The sequence below is a fragment of the Anser anser genome (genome assembly GCF_964211835.1).
Source record: "Anser anser genome assembly, chromosome: 16".
NCBI classification, from domain to species: Eukaryota; Metazoa; Chordata; class Aves; order Anseriformes; family Anatidae; genus Anser; species Anser anser.
Window position 1 is genome coordinate 8430034 of NC_139737.1, and position 16921 is coordinate 8446954.

Here is a 16921-nt window from a genome sequence, read left to right on the forward strand (position 1 = left end):
AAGTAGCTGTAGAAAATTCAAACTCCGTTTATATCCTTAAACAATTCAGTGCTTCCTGCACACTGGCATTAGAAATTAGTAATTCCTTACCAACACAGAGCATTGCCAATCAGAAGCAGAATTTACAGTGAGAACCACAGTATAAAAGTCATTAACAAGTAGCTGTACTGCATTATTCAAAGGTCCAGGATAGACCAGATGAAGGGATTGCCTAAAGAAAGGTTTAAAGGGCGAAAATACCAGCTTACTTCCCAGTGTCCAAGAATTCATGGCTGAAGGACTGGTATATGTATATTTAAAATATCAATTTTTGGATTACTTTACATGAATTTGTCTGACCACTTATGGAATACATAACATCCTGTGAACGTGTCATTGCATATCAATACATCATGTAAAGTAAGCACCTCCCTTTTTTTTGCATGAACCCGCTGCTGATAATTTCTTTGGATTACCATAGTTCTTGAATTATGCCAGGGAGTGAATAATCATTCTCTATTCACCTGCTCCACATACAGAATGACTTCACAAATCTCTATCCAGTCCAGTCCTCCCTCAGGCTAAATCTTCTGTTTAGAAATTCCTGTGAAAGAACTTTTCTTATCTGTGCTCATCCTAGTTAGCTCTCTCACCATGCTTTCTAGTTGTACTATATTTGGGGAAAAAGATGAAAGGAAGGGCACAAGATCAATACAGTAGAAAGTTACACCATTCCCTATTTGTTTTTCTCTTTTGTTCACTAATACTATCATTCCAAGATGCTTGCAAGAATGAATACACAATATTTGAGATTTTTCTTTATAAGGACAAAAAAAAATATTAAAAACATTGTACTATCTTTGAGCCCAACTCAAGCCAGCATCTGAGTAACTAGTCTGGCCTTCTCCGTTCTTCTTGGCATCCTGGTTATACAACATTATTTGTATAGGCAGACCAACCTTGCAAAAAAATCCAGCATTGATACTTTTCCCAGACTGGGTATCTGCTGCAGGCTTAACATGTTTGGAAAGTTTTAGGGAACAAAAATAAGCCAATTTAGATAACAAAATTAAGGAAAAGTATGTGTCGTTTAGCCCTTTTGAAAAGCTCCATTGCCTTCATAAGCTACAGCAGAAATTTTAAATTGGCAGAAAACTGCCCTCATATCAGGGACATCTTTTCCCATTGCTATGAAAATATTACCAAATTTGGCCAAGTTACACTTTTTACTGGGGTTTTCTAAAGATTCACTAGAGTTTGACAGCTAAATTATCCAAAGACCAAATCAGCATGCACCATCTTCTTTCCATGCCTCTGCATATTCATTATACTCTTTGAGCAGTTAAGGTTTGTCCTGGACCTGTAGAAATTGAACTTCACTTCTGCAATGGAAGTTTCTAGAGGTTGCTCTGACACCAAACAAAAAATTGAATTGGTTCAGCTGTCCCTACATATTCACTGATACCTGCATATTATTGCCTACCTGGTTTTATGCATATCAGCATAATACTGTACCATCTCTGTGAGGAGAAAAAAAAAGGGGTGGGGGGTGAGGGGGGGATATAGGCACTACTAAATAATTTCATTGAAAGAATCTGTTTAAAAAAAAAAATCCCTTCACAGAAGCAAACCATAGATATCTCTTTTGCACCACTTAAAATTAAAAATCAAATCTCCTGGAAGGCCACATTTGATCTAGAAAAGGTATTTAACATCTTCCCCATCCTCTGAAAGCAACTTTAAAAATACTCACGTTTTTAAAAGATGGGATAGTTGCATACTGAAAAAATTTGCAAACAGCATTAAGAAAAGTGCCATGGCTCTTCTCTGCTTCAAGCACTTGCTCTTCTAGGAAGGAAACATGGTGTGCAACCATTTTAACAAATGCCTATGGAGAGAGGAGAAACACCTTATGAAAATTAAAAGCACCTGATCTGGATTTCAGCATTACCCTAGATAGAGATCAGAAGTCAAAGAAAAAGCTTTAACAAGATATCAAAATGCACTATTGCTAATATAAATATCAAAGGGGCACATGTTCAGAAATAGACTATAGATATTTACAGCCATCAGAAGAACCACTCTTTATGACCTAAGGCTAGTTTTTTTTCTTTTTCTAAGGGCACAGCTTTGCTCCCTCTTCAGCACACAAATTAAGTCTTTCCATAGCGTCTAAAGGGTTGGCAACATTTCAGCAGTGAGGTGAAAAGCTCCTCTGAACCCACAAAGACACTGCAACTTCTGGTGGGAGTGAGAAAGTAGCCACAGTGGTAAGAGGGAGGAGAGAGCAGAGGAAAAGATAATAGCAGGTGCCTTTAGCTAAAAAAAGGTCAGGAATGACTGACCTAAAGCATACATCAGTTCAGTTTCAGCTTAAATTTGAGCCATAAGGGAAAGCCAACTAGAAAAAGAAAAAAAAAAGTATTTGTTAAAATACAAACCTATAAATAATTTTGATACCCACTATTAATGATTAAGCCTTGTTGTTTTTTTTTTTTTTGAGAGAGGTTGAGCACTGCCCATTTTAGGGATAAGGTAAGGTTGAGCAGGTAAATTAATTGCTCCAAACATACCAGTGGCAACATCAAAGTTAAAACCCAGCAGAATTTTATGCTATTTAGCCATTACACAACAGTTCCTCCCTTTTCTACTCTTGGGGGTACAAGTTATTTTCTCCCTTAAAAATCCCAATGGATGCTAAGCTTTAAATTTAAAAGTTCTAATTAAGACATTAACTCCTGCTCAAATTGCCAATTTAATCTTGTGTTCTCAGATTACTGCCATTACAGCTGGTAATGTCAGGGAGAAAAACTGATTTCTAATCAATGAAGGTATTAGCCTAGTCTGATAACACAGAAAGTCTATCAACAAAAGTTTGCTGCATTTTTCAAGGGCAACCTGTAGCCTATCTTGAAGACTGGGGCTGTCTTCATTTTCCAAATTATTATCTTCCTATAGCTGTATTAAGGGAACTGAGTGAGGCGCAGGAAGGGCGTTTTTCCCCTAGCTGTATTGGGGGGAGGAAAAAAAAGGAGCTCTGTTGCTTGCCATGCTTTTGGGACAATTAATTGCTTAGTTTTTATTTTCTTTGTCTGTTCAAAGACCCAGCTTAAGTATACATCCAGGTATAGCCAAATTGTCAAGTGTGCTATTTCTTAGACTAGGGTAACTCAGTTCTGAAAATCAGACAGGTTTCAGTTGACTCCCACTTTTGTTCTAAATTGCCTTGCCTCAGTTCCCTGTGGCAATCTTTCTCCTGGTGCTGTCCATAAAATATGAAGTGTTTTGATAAATCTGTTATCAAATATAGGTGTAAAAAGGCAAACTACAAAAAAAAATTTGCATTTAACCAAACTTGCTGAAAGCAAAGTCAATTGCCCTGTCCCTCCCACAGCTGTATATCTCATCAGAGACTATTACTACTTAGTACAGGGGTAGAGCTTGAAGCTTAAGAACTGTCTATCTGGAATTAATGCCACAAACACTCAGTTTATTTCACTTCTAAGTCAGTTAAAAGTGATTTTAAGCATTACACAATTTATCTCGTCATATTTTAATTATATTCCTCCTAGAGGCAAACTCGCCCTCGGTTGACACAAATTTTAACATACTGCTTACTAAATATGGTGAGGGCATCTTAGTGAGTCATGCTGGCTTCCCTCATTCAAGATACAATAAACACCAAAATACATAGCAGAAGAGGGGGGCTCAAAGATCTCCCCACAACTACATAAAGCTATCATGAACAGCTTGAGTATGTTCAGCACTGGATGCAAGACTTTAATTTTTTTTTAATTTATAAGTGGTTTCACAGACACTCCTTTGAGTCACAAAACAAATTAACATTATTATCATTATCATTAACATCAAAAACATAACTAGTGCTTTTAATCCAGCATTAGGAATTGTAGAATCCACAGCAATAAATTACTCTGTGATGTTCCAAAACCAGAAACAATTGCATGTGCTGAACCACAGGTAAGAATCACATTGATTGAAAAACAAACATGAGTGCTTCATGCAAATACCTAGGCAGTTAACCTATAAAACACACAAAAAGAAGAATGTAAATTTTCCAATGCAATTAACAAACCTCCAATTTATCAATTCTGGCATAGACGTGGTTCATTTCCATCACCTTGTCTTTAATGAGTGGAATGGTCTCTTCCAGGATCTCTGATGTATCGCTTCTAATCTGCATTGAAGAAAAAAATATCACATGAGAATGAGCCTTGAAGATAAACCTTTTTTTTCATGTTAATATTTCAAAGCACTTCTACTCAGAAGCGATATCATAAGGGCCCTTTTGTAAGTATGCTGTTAAGCAGAGATTGGGAGAAAAACATTTTTACAAGTAATCAATGAGACAACAAAACAACCAATAGCAGCTGACAGGGCTCTGGCCTCAAAACCAGCCTTCCTCTTCTCCCCAGATTTCCATGCTACTCCTCCCAAGACACTTCTCACTTTCTATTATGAAATGCTGCAGACATGAGGGGTAATGATGGATTTAAACTGAAAATCAATAGTTTTTGAAAAGGATTTGAGTTAGCCTGTGGCAAATTATCCTCATTCAGGGGTAGCAGGAGGTCACTCTTGGCTATCAACTGGTGCTAAAAGACCATTTACACCTAAATAGTACAATTCAATTTGCAATGCAGTCTGATACTAACACCAAAACAGAGAAAAGGCTTGGTCAGATCTTTGATTACACCACTTGTAGCATCTAGTCTCCAACGGGGGCTCAGGACAGCAGGAATCTTCACGCGAAGTTCTAGTGTAAGCACCTCAGAGAAAGTTTCTGCTCCCCAGCACCTGTCAGTTTCCGCAATTCTAAGTGCCCTAGTGCAGGAATTTTGTTTCTTTGCTAATACAACTAAGGTTGGTTTTGATCTCCATATGACAGCCTGAATTTTATCTGAAATTCTGTTAATTTTTGTGTTAGCAAGAATTACCTGATTCCCTACATAAACAACTGCAAGTGTTTTGTTAGGTGGCCGTAAGATACACCTCCAGTCAGAGGGCTACAGCTAACAGAATTAAAAAAAAAAAAAAAAAAAAAAAAGATAGGCCAAGAGCTGGGCTATGCTTTATAAACTTTAATGAGTACTTAGAAGTTTTATTGATGATACGACTCACTTTTTTTCTTTTTAAAAGAAGTAGTGTTTTTAAAAGCTTAGAATGGATGAAGCTAGATACGTATAAAATGACTCCTAGTAAGATTTTATAGTATTTTTATTACCAGCATGAGTAAATGCAGATCAAGTGCTTAATAGTGCTATAAACATTCTGTGATATGAGATCAAACAGACATATCAAAATAGTAATAGCTTTCTACTGTAAACAAACCAACAGTGTCTCCTGTATTACTGGTCGTAGCACTACATCCACCCGGCAGTGAAACAATGCACACACAGCCACATGCTGTTATCTTTACAGTATGTACTTTATATCCAACAGAAAACAAGCACAGACAGTCAGGCCAGATCCCTGTAAATGGAGTCAAACTGATAATAAAAATACAAAAAGAACAGAAAATGAAGGAGCTAAAGCAGATAAATTCCAGAGCTGTCCTATTGAATTTTGGTGGGGTCAGTAGTAGGTGGGGTCACGCCAACCCCAAATCTTTATAATAAAGCAGAAGTGAAAAACAAATTGGTGATCTGAGGTGAGGTTCACACTCAGGTAAATTACATCAGATTAAAATTTGAGCCTGTAATTCCCAAAGATAAGGTAACAAACTAACAAACTTGTTCACTAATGTTCCTCTCTAAGAACTACAGCAAAGCCACTCTTACAGCTAAATGCTAGATAGCTTCTGTAAATATAATCACAGTTTGGGATACAGCCAGAAAAAGAGAGATGTTGTACAGACCCAGTACAAAAACTATCAACATAACAAGGTCATAGCAGACATGGAACAAATCTAAACCATATTTATTTGAGGGTAAAAGCAAACAACCAATACAAGATAGAGGAGAGTTGTTTTCCAGCAAGCAGCCTGTGATGGAAGGGAATGACATGCAAATATGATTCAAGAAGAGTCATCTTGCAGCAGTCTGCAGAACCACAGTGACAGAGGAGTTCAAGAGGAGCAGCACACGACAAAGGGAAATGATTCTCTTGGTACAGCAACCTCTCACAAGCCAGGGAAAGCAAGGCTGGTCTGAAACCCCACATTATAAAACAAGATTTGTTTCCCCTTGTGCAATTATTTTACTTCATTTACTGAAGACTTAGCTGAGTGCTCAGCACAAGCACTAGAACACAGCAGTCCTTGGGGGAAAACAAGAACAAAACCAAACTCTTCTCCTCTTACTAGATTTTACTATGTTAATTTGAGGAGTGAGTGAAGGGAAGGGAGGTTTGACCGAACTTTGTCTTCTAATAGTTCAAGTCAGCAAGACAAAGCCCAAGGAGGCAGCAAACCAACAGCGCAAAAGTCACTTAGCAGACAGCACAACCAGAGTATGAACAATGAATTAGGACACATACGAGGAACAGCACATTGCATGTAGGGCAGTGAGACCCAATTCCTGCATACACTGTAGTTCAAGCTGTACCAGTTAAACAAGCACGCATCCTTGGTATTTTGTCAAAAAAAAAAAAAAAGTAGCTGGAGCCACAAGTAAAATATAGTGTGCAAATTCTTGTTGTCACAGGGGTTTCTTTGAAAGGCTCTTTATTTTCTTTATATGTTAACACAAAGTAACATCAAAGAACCATCAGCAAAAGTAGCAGTGGTAAACTGAGCAGCCCAGTGGTGAGAAAAGGGAAACCTGAGGTTGGCATGTTCCTAAGAAGTTAGCAAACCCTAGCCACAGCTAACCAAACATAACCTCTTCCCCTCTTTTCCCCAGTGATGAAACCAGGATTCACACCTAGGGTCTCAGGGAGGAGGTTCCCAAACTGTAAGTCCATGAGACAAAGATAAGCAGTTAGCAGCTGGTCTGTGGAACCACAAAAAAGCAAAATTTACATAGGTATCATTTCCCTGGGGTGAGTTCTGCAAGAAGGTTCAATGGTTTGAGAACCACTAACCTGTGGTTTTATAAACTGGTGGGTACACTGGAGAATCAACATATGTATTTAAAAAAAAAAAAAAGCAGAGTATCAAATATAGAGATTTTATATACATCCCCTACATCCTCTTCAAGGATCTGAAGCCAAAGAAATGGAAGTGAATTTGTACCTCAATCAGGTGTGCATCTCTGAATAGCTATCATTTTCAATCATGCTGTAAGATACACAGTCATGCTTTAAGATACACAAAGAGATACAAAAATGACTCTGAAAACAATATGAGAACTGCATGTGTAAGAGTCTGGTTATTACAATGAAGTTTTTTGCCTTTGTGTCACTGGTTCAAACTGTAGCTCAGTTAAAATCACAAGTTGATAATTACACTTAAGGAGCTGTGAAGCCACTTAAAAGACATTGATTAAACTTTGTTGAAGTCCATGCCCTAAGGAAGGCAAAATGTTAAATACCTGGCACTAACATGCTTCTGGCACAATCTTTTCATTGCAAGATGCTCCTTTCATGACAAGTGTGAGGTATAGTGGACTGCATTTACAGTGTCACTGTAACTTACCTACTGTACAGGTGTCCATTTTAAGTGCTGTGCCTAGCCAGGTATAACAGTGTGACTCGAACTAGCACGTTGTCCTCCTAGCACTGAAGATCCCATTTTTCCCCATTCTAATATTCAGACCTATGCATCAAGAGTACTTTTAAATGAAAAGCAGCAGTACATTCAAGGGAGAAAAGCCAAATCCCTTAACGTGAATACTTTACTGAATGCCCAAGTGAAATACGCAAGATTCCCCTTGTCTTTTGTTGGCATAGACAAAAGACCAAATTATTGCTACGCACAGCAGTTGGAATCAATTCAAACACTACATTATATTTATCAGATTCTCAGATACCACTTGATGTGCCGCTGAAAGGAACCTGACATTAGAGGTACTGGATTGAAAGGAACAAAATCAGCACGCTAGCTCTGGTGCTTTGATGTTCCCAGATAAGGTCAATAATCTGCATACTAGATAATTATTCACAGCCTGTAGGTCGTGGAAAAAATGTTTTAATGGGCAAAGCAAAGACAGTGTACTGAAACTAGGTTAGTGTTTTATGTAGAAAAGGTTGGCAAGAGAAGAAGTCTCATACGAGGTTTAAAAGCTCGCTGGATCCATGTCAACAAGCTAACCTTCTCCCATATATTGGAGCCAACAATGTAAGGTGCATGCCTGATTGATGAGAAAAAGCATAAGGTATATCTAAGTCTTAGCCTAAGCTCCCACATGGAAAAAATGAGTGAATGAACTTAATAGTAAATCAGACAGAATACAATCATCAGTGAAGAGCTATTGATTCAAACCTCTTGCTTTGAACAGCTAATGTTACATCACTGAAGTAGTCATCACCTTGCAGAAATGAAGTCAAAAGATTTGGGGCCACTTTCTTGTATTCTACATTCTGCAGAGACTAAATGTGCCACACTAGAGAATCTAAAGCTGACAAATATAAGCCAAGATGTATCAAAAAATAGACTGCATGCTCTGAGGTTCACATGCTCCTTTACAGCTATTTTTGTAAAAGCTGAATGGAAAAAGAAGTGCTTTAAACAGCCACTAATACTCAACCATTCTTTCAAGGCAGCTATTTCTCTTTTTAAGTCTGCTACTAATCATGTGAGACTGATGAGCTAAGCTTTTGTTTCTTTCCACACTATGTCACTTCCTTCTGGAAGCAATGATGCCTCCTTTCCCTAAGCAAAAAACACCATACACCCAATAGAGACGTTGGCTGGTCACTTCTTGCTATTTGAGGTGCATTCAATACTTTATTGCAATTAGCAATTGTTGCAGTTGATGATGACATACAGATACATTATATAAGATGCTTGAAGACAGAGAAGAAAAACATTGTGGTGAGTGATAACACACCTGCATATGGCTTGCATATCAGTGAATTTAGGAGAGAGCCCCTCTAGGTAAACTTGGTCCAAGCTAGCTAAACCAGCATCCTATGAAGCACTCAGGAAGGATTAAAATGCAGCGCCAGTTCCTCCACCTAATTTTATATTTTTTAGCTTACAGAAGAGAAAGAAAAGTTGACTGCAAAAACAACATCCGTTCTTTGCACGTCAACATCAAAACCCGAGCTGCCTTCAGACAGCATCACCTTATGCAGAAAGCCTGACTGAAGCTAAATAGCAAAGCACACCCCTTGCTCTAAAGAGTTTATCACAAGCAATTAGGCACTGCCAATAGCTCACTAAGAGAACTAACTGGTCTGCTGCAAACCTCGCCTCGGCCATCAGCCCCAGCCCCAGCCCCAGCGGCAATGCGGCGGGGAGGGGCGGGGCTTAGGGGAGGGGCGGGGCTCGGCCGGTGGGCGTGGCCTGACAGGAGGGTGGGCGTGGTCTGACGCGAGAGGGGCGTGGCCTGGCGGCCGCGCTTGCCGCAGCGCCACCTGGTGGGCGACAAGATGGCGGCGGCGCTGTCAAGATGGCGGCCCCGCGGGGCCGGCGCCGACATGGCCTCCGGGGAGCGAGGCGCCGCGACACGACACCTACCGCCTCCGTCAGCCCGCAGAAGGCCTCCAGCTGGCCCAGCAGCTCCTCCACGGCCTCCTCCAGCGCTGCCACCTGCGGGGAGAAGAACACAGACGGCCCCGCTCGCGTCAGCAGGGGGGGCCCTGCCAGGGGCCGGCCGCCGGCGGGCTGCCCCGGGGGGTTGCAGCAGGGCTTCGCCACGGGCGTCCCCTGCCCGTTGGGAGGTGGAAAGGTTTATTCTACAGCTCGCATTGGGCGTAAATTTCCAAAGTGATTTATAAAGTCAATGTAAAGTTACGGTCCGACCCCCAGACCGCAGCCCATGTCCAGATACTGTCAAACAAAACGCTGAGGCCCGCCTGTGGCAAGGAGAAGGCAAGGAACCAACCGAGCTGCGCAGGTTCTGCCTAAAGCCAAGGGCCCAAGCATACCCACAGCTGTCGAGGACAAAAGCCAACAGACTTTCTTTCTCTTAGCCAAAAGGGGAACATGCCTTCTATTCTGAGCATACTTCAAAAAACAAGTGAAACTTTCAGAGTTCATGCAAAACGAAATGGAAATCTGGAAAATGAAAATCACTCCAAATCCTGGACTTCCACTGTAATTTAAATCATTTTTAAATATTGAATCTATGCTCTTGTCCTAGTAACATCTCATATTCTACAAAATGAAAATAACCTGAAGAATACTGGATTCAAAACAAAAAGAACACAGGGAAATTATCCCATTTGTTGGAGCTGGTTTGCTTAAGTGGTCATTGTAAAAGTAGAGTGGCAAGAGTTGCCTCAGCAGAGCTCTCTATCATTTCTCTTCTGAGTTGTAATGAATAATCTAGTTCCTAAATAAATTTTATTACCCCTTCATCTGGTAATAAAACTAGGAAACATCAGTGGCCTCTCAGATTGAGATTGCAGTTATCAATCTAACAGTCAAGTGAACTCCCAAGATTTTTTATTGCCACTCCTAGAAATGCCCAAGGACCTTCTAAAATAGGTGAGATCTCCCTTGCATGAAACAATAAGAGAAAGGGAGTTGCTATTGTGTAAAGGCATCAGATAGGAGAAGGGTGTAGGAAAAAGAATAATAAAACAAATGCACTTTGTCAGCAGTGGGTAGAATGGAAAACACCTGACTCCAAATGTATTTTAGTGGTACAGCAACTTGAACTTGATTCAGATGGAAGCAAACGGTAAGACCGATGTATACATAAGATCACCCAAAAGGCTGTGCTTTGCGTAGACTGAAGGTGGTCACTGGCATCCAACTTCTCATTTACCTCATAAAACCCATTCCACATAAATGGAGGAATCGTTCTCTAGAGAGCCTAAGTCATCTTTCCAGCATGAAGGGGGTGTTCTTACGTGTCTGGAGACCTATTTGCAGCCAACTTTTGCAGCAGAAAAGGTTTGAGGGAACAGTTTTGGATGTGAAGGTATCCCAGGAGGTAGTTTCTGCACTGACAGTAAGATGGTGTTAAGGAAGTCAAAAGAGTCTGCAAATCATGCATGCTGGGGCAGGGCTCAACTCCTAAGATCCTTGTGCCTCCAGGAAGGGAGAGCCATGCAATGGTCATAGCCTCAGTAAACAAATGAGATTCCTGATACATTAACTGTGCTCAAATGGGTTTAGCAATAGCCAATTTAATGTAATAAATTCCTGCTTATCTGTGGAATGCCAGTTCATATTTCAGCAGAACAGAAGATAAACATGCAGATGCATAGAGGACTTACAGAATTGAAACAGAATTGAAGTGTGCTGCAAATTTTAAAGTAATTCATGTGAAAGAAGTGAAAATGTAAAACACTCATTGTGATGTATAAAGCAATTTATAACATTCATCATCTTCAATATATATCAAATATTTCTGCCATCATTCTCAGTTTTCTCTACAAAAAGATATTTCCTCATTACCAACTTGAGAATACAGTGACAGTGGGATAGGCTAGAGGCTGGGATGTACACCTCTAGGGTAGCTTTCTTGGTTAGCAGAAGAGAAGATAGCTTGGTTGAAATGCAGGGGCAGTCATATCTATGAACACTGGAGTCACATTCAGGACAGTGATTCAAAAACTAAAAGGACAAATTATGATGTAAAAGGACAAATTATGATGTCACAAAGAGGAAGAGAAAGGTGACAGAAAAGCCTTAAGCACACGGAAAAAAACAGTGCCTGTTTTCATGAGGGCAAACACAGATGTGTATATAAAGGACACGCTGTAGGCTGAGGATATATATCTATTGAGTAGAACACAGGAGCTCTGGCCATGGTCCGAGTAGCAGGAACATGACCCAACTTGGCCCAAAAGCTGTGCAACTATCTTAGACCAGCACTGAGTTAAGCTTGCACGTATCATCTCAGAGAAACTGTTAGAAGCTGTTTTGTGTCCTCTTAGTGACCACACCTGGTGGCCTGTTGAGGTTATTTCCTGAGCTGCCTGTGTCTCACATGAACTCTATGGGAAGTCGCCATGGTGATATAAGCTATCAAATTACATTCACAATGTAATGTCAGTTACACAAGATTTAAAACCTATCCACAAAAGTTTCCCAGCCCTGTTTTGTGTACACATCTGGACAGAAGAAACCTCAAGACACACTACACTCCACAGGTTTATCAGAAGAGATCCATGGATGCTGTAAATCAATGCATAGATTTCAGTAGTGCTAACACGAGTTTACATCTCCCAACAATCTGTTCCATGTCTGTCTGAAGTAAAGATTTCTGTGTGGAAAAGCTGTTTTCCTTCTGCTGCTCCTTTGCATGCTTAAATAAAGGACCAGAATTTCCACATTTAATTTCTCCTCAAAACAGGAAGAGCGCTCTTTCACCCCACTACACACAGGCTAGCTCTGGAAAGATCACTGCTAAACAACAGAAAAATGCATTCTGTTCAAGTAAGAGAGAGTTCTCAGTGACTTTATGTTGCTGAAAGACACAGTTTGTGGAAGAAAATTGGACGCTCTGAGTCTGAAAGTCTGATTTCTTGAAGTCTTCATAAGGCAGAGAAACAAATTGGTAGCTTTTTTAAGTGTATTTTACAGCAGAGCAATCGCAGTGGGTGGTGCGTGTATCAGATGGCCTACAGAACAATTCTATCAAACTCAGACATTTCTTGGCAAGTCTGTGCAGTCAGCTTCACAGGCCTGAAGCCACTCACACAGCCACATGTTCAGGGCTAGCACAAATGGCTTAAAGACATAGTCCAGAGCTGATTCCAGACTTACAGCATTGAAAAGGCTGTCCAATGGTAGCTATCGTGAATTGCATGACTACAAAGCAAGAGGAAATTCCACTAATTTAATAGGGATGCATTAAAGAAACATCCATGTAATGAAGTTGCATTAGCTGTACAGGCTACTGTCCTGCTCTGACTAAACGTGCAGACCCGCTTCAGGTCAGGTAGGTAGCTTGCTGACGTTACTAGCTAAATATGTTACTGCTAAATACCCACCATGAGCACCTTGCGTTCGTAATGTTCATTAAGATTCAAACAGTGGAATAGCATGTGTTTAAGGGCAGAAGCAAAGTTTATTGACACCACCAAGAATAAGATTAAGCTAATTCCAAACAGATTCACAGTCCTTAGTCTTTACTCTAAGAAGTGTTACACAGCCTGAAACATAACAGAAGACAACAATAATACAAAACAATAGAAAATAGATGCAAACAAACCTTAACACTATTTCTTCAAGGCATGCTACTACAAAAGCACAGTAGGCAGGAGTAGGCAGGAAAAAAAAGCCAAAATTATATGTCTAAAAAAAACTTGGCCACAAATAATTAGCAGTTTCTTATCAATTGCAAGAGAGGAAAACAACATTCTTATGGGCTCAGAACATTTACAAAACCTTCAGACATGGTTAAGAGGGACCTGCTGCAAATCACAGCGTAAGCAACACGTTTACAATTGTCTTTAATTAGGTACTTACTAAGCAGACCATACGAGCTCCTTGCAGGTGATTCTAGGAGTTATTGTATATTTATCACTAAGATCTGAAATAAAGCCCATTAAATACATTTCAAAGCTATGATGAAAACATGGGGTGCCAAATCCTCCTTGATTAAGACAGCAATTTCACAATCACTTTAAAATTGTATAAGCTGACATTGAAGATAAAAATAGTCTATCGTCTTCCATCACTCACTTATGCCCCTAAAGTCAACACTTTCCATGCGAGAGGAGAAACGTTCTCAGCAGAATGAATCAGAAACTATTCTGAGTTGAAAATTAACCATTAATTTCTTTGCCAAATCACGTTAGCTCAGATCAGTTTGTCAACTCAATTCATTACACAGCCACACTAAGGCTAGTACTGACAAAGAAAACAGGTAGTGAGGGGAGCAGTGACGTTTGATCTTTCAATAGCAGTGTTAACGTATCCCAAAACCTTAGCCAAAGGCACAACAGCACCACTTCCAGATGGCATTTTAACGTTCCCTTCTATCCACTGTTGATTCTCCTGTTTATTCATGGAAAGAAAACAAAAAATAATTAAAACCATGACTTCTTTTTGTAACTTAGAGGGGAAAAACATGCAGTCTAGCTTTGAGATTAGCTTTTTTTTCAGACTTTCTTTTACGTATTATATACTGTACCCATAGTAAAATCTGTTCCTCACCACTTCCCTTTACACGCCTTTGTTCCTCAACAGCAATCTCTTCCCTCTCTATTCCAAGCCCTAGATAAGATAAACTTACGTAACTCCCCCCACTGCTACTTTCACTTCGCCTCAACCTGAGTATTATGCTCCTGTGCAACCTTGAAACTATTTATTTGCTTTGCCCCTGGATACATGTATTTATTTTTTTATTTCAAGATTGTTCCTTTATGCAAACATTTGGGTCAGGTATTGTGTACCATCAATCCTTCATTCCTGTGATACATGAATATAACATTGTAACTTACTCATTATAGAACATTTAAAAAAAACCAGCATTAAGTCTCTTCTACAAAGTTTTCCAAAAAAGCCTTCCACTTTCAGCAAAAACGTTAAGCTGCCTTTGTCAGAACTTGAAGTGCTCTCCTAGCATGTCATTAAGATGAAAAGGTAGGCACAGAAAACTAAAAATAGCCAAGCCAGAGAATCACACTGCTCTTTATAGCAACAAACTCAACCAGGAAGGTACATTTCACTATTGCTGAAAATTATCAGGTTCTTCAGTACGATGTCCTCCTATGCCAGCTCCAGAATACTGAAAAAACAATCAATGCATAAGAGGAAAACAAGAAGAGCAGAATGGCAAGTGCATTTCAGGAATAAAACTAGAAGTCTTTCATAATAATTTGCAGGATATCTTCATATCAGGCAGGATAATATGCCATGCAGCAGAGTCTTGGAAGCCTTCATTTAGCAAAATCTTCCACTGGACTCCACAAATACCTTATTTTGAATTCCATCATTATCATAGTTTTATTTGCTACAATTGTTACACAAAATTAAAAAATCATAATGAAAATCAGGAATTATATGCTAGAGGTAATTGCTAATTACAAAATAATAATAATAAAAACCTAAACTACGGCAACTCTTTCTGTGAAAAGGAACCGACAGCCTTCATTGTGATTTCAGCAATACTGTTTGTGATACACAACAAAGCTGAGCTAGCAATACAAAGCCCACAGGAAGAGACACTTAAGAACATGCCACGAAAGCTATGATTAATCCCTGCGTAGGAAAATACCTTAATTATATCACTGCTCTGAACAAACTACCAATATGTGCAAGGATCAAGAAAGATCGGCATTAAAACGAGTGCTTAGTAACAGCAGAAAATGCCTGAAGGAAACAGAATGACTTGCAAGTAGCAAAGAGCACAAGTAGTTTCTGTATTCCCTGAACGAACTAACAGGCTTGGCACTCAGTTATAAAAACACACTATCTGCCATACAACCCTATACATGAAGCTTGTTTTTATTAATTGGCAGGTCTTCTTTATTTAACACCAGCTTGAGTGGTACTTGAAAAAAAACCAACAGAATCCAAACAGCTGACATGAACTAATACTTCAGTGAAACTTCTTCCCTACTAAGCAGTTCACTCTGCAATGTCATCTTAACCAAGCTGGGAAATTTGCTTTTGTAATTGTTAATAACATTAGCAGTACTTGTTTCCAGCCTACTATAGATGCCTGGACGACTACTGAAGTGAATCTGAATCCAGATGTAAGACAAAAGCTGTCAGTGGTTTAACCACATGAAAATTATGTGGATATCATAGAGTAAGCATTATATCACCTCCCTGAAAATACTGAACATAAAAAACAGAACAGTGATTCCAAAATTTGTATGTAACTGGTCTGCTTTATTGCAAAGCGCATATAGCCACATTTGGAAAGATGAAACTGATGGAGTGACGATGTAAAGGCAGAGAAATACGGAAAATACTCAGCATAGTGAAACTGAGGAAAAATTTTCCCTTTTTTTTTTTCCTGGAGACGAATATAAAACACACCAACACTTTACTGCCAAAGTGAAGGGAGAAAAAAAGCTGTTTTGAAGACAGTAATTTTAGTGTTTTTTCTCCTTACAAGAGAAAATTGTAAACTAATGTGCCCGAAGAGAATGTTAGTCACCTCACATCATCTCCAGACTCACGTGAGATAGGAGCTACCTGCAGGTCAGAAAGGGAGATACTTGAAAATGCTCTCAATTTTCTGTTTTCATGGATTTCCTCCCTTTTCTAGGGGAACATGACCTACCAAGTGCAATTCAGAACCTCTCTCTTTGCATTCAGGGATCTGAAATGCTCCCTGCCCTTACCAGCACGGTGAGTGCTGTGAGTGATCACCACTGTCACCATCCCGACGGAGCTACGCAGCTAGACTGTGTCCGAGAGGTGACCACACGCAACTAAGCTCCTCAAGCTAAGCATCCTTCCACTCCATCACAGCAGCGCTCTGATCCCGACCTTAGTCGCCAGAGGACTCGGTTTCCACAAAAAACAAACGACAGAGTAGCAGCCACATCCATCTGCATTCAAAAACAAACAAACAAAAAGCATGAAATCACTTATTCTGCTCTTCAGGAGCCCAGCTGCTGCTCAACTTGCCCCAGCACCGCATCCCTGACACAGGAGACCCCTGACGACTAGGCCCTCCTTTAGCAAAGGCTCCCTGTCTCAAAAAAAAACAACAACCAAAACCGCACCAAAACCCTCCAAAGCCCCCAGCCAAACGGAGGAAGGCGCCGGAGCAGCAGCAGCAGCGAGCCGGCAGCCCCTCCGAGGGGAGGTCGGTGCCGATCCCCGCTGCCTGGAGGCGCCGCAGGAGCTCCCTCAGAGGGCAGCTGGGGCCGGACGAGCGGAGGTCGCCGAACCGTGCCCGCGGGGAGCCCCGTGCTGAACCGCCCCGCTCCCCCCTCACCTCAGCCCGGCACCGGGAGC

At 40.3% G+C, this 16921-nt stretch overlaps 1 protein-coding gene and 1 long non-coding RNA gene across 4 annotated transcripts in view; both read right to left on the reverse strand.

Annotated features, from left to right (window-relative positions):
• Positions 1-1732: 1732 nt before the first annotated feature.
• Positions 1733-9616, reverse strand: LOC310882534. Its single transcript, XR_014573005.1, has 4 exons — positions 9560-9616; positions 4118-4174; positions 2325-2380; positions 1733-1867 (listed from the first exon to the last, which is right to left on the reverse strand). It is a non-coding gene; the product is annotated as an uncharacterized lncRNA (long non-coding RNA).
• Positions 9617-13047: 3431 nt separating this feature from the next.
• Positions 13048-16921, reverse strand: part of PARD6B (par-6 family cell polarity regulator beta) — a 28012-nt gene continuing 24138 nt past the window's right edge. The window contains exons 4-5 of one of the 3 annotated variants that reach the window (XM_083801416.1): positions 16448-16509; positions 13048-13999 (exon numbers count right to left, since the gene is read on the reverse strand). The gene's annotated coding sequence lies outside the window, so the exon portion shown is untranslated. Of the gene's footprint in view, positions 14000-16299; positions 16510-16921 lie in introns of all 3 variants that reach the window. The other 2 variants (XM_083801417.1, XM_083801418.1) reach the window with 2 other exon arrangements.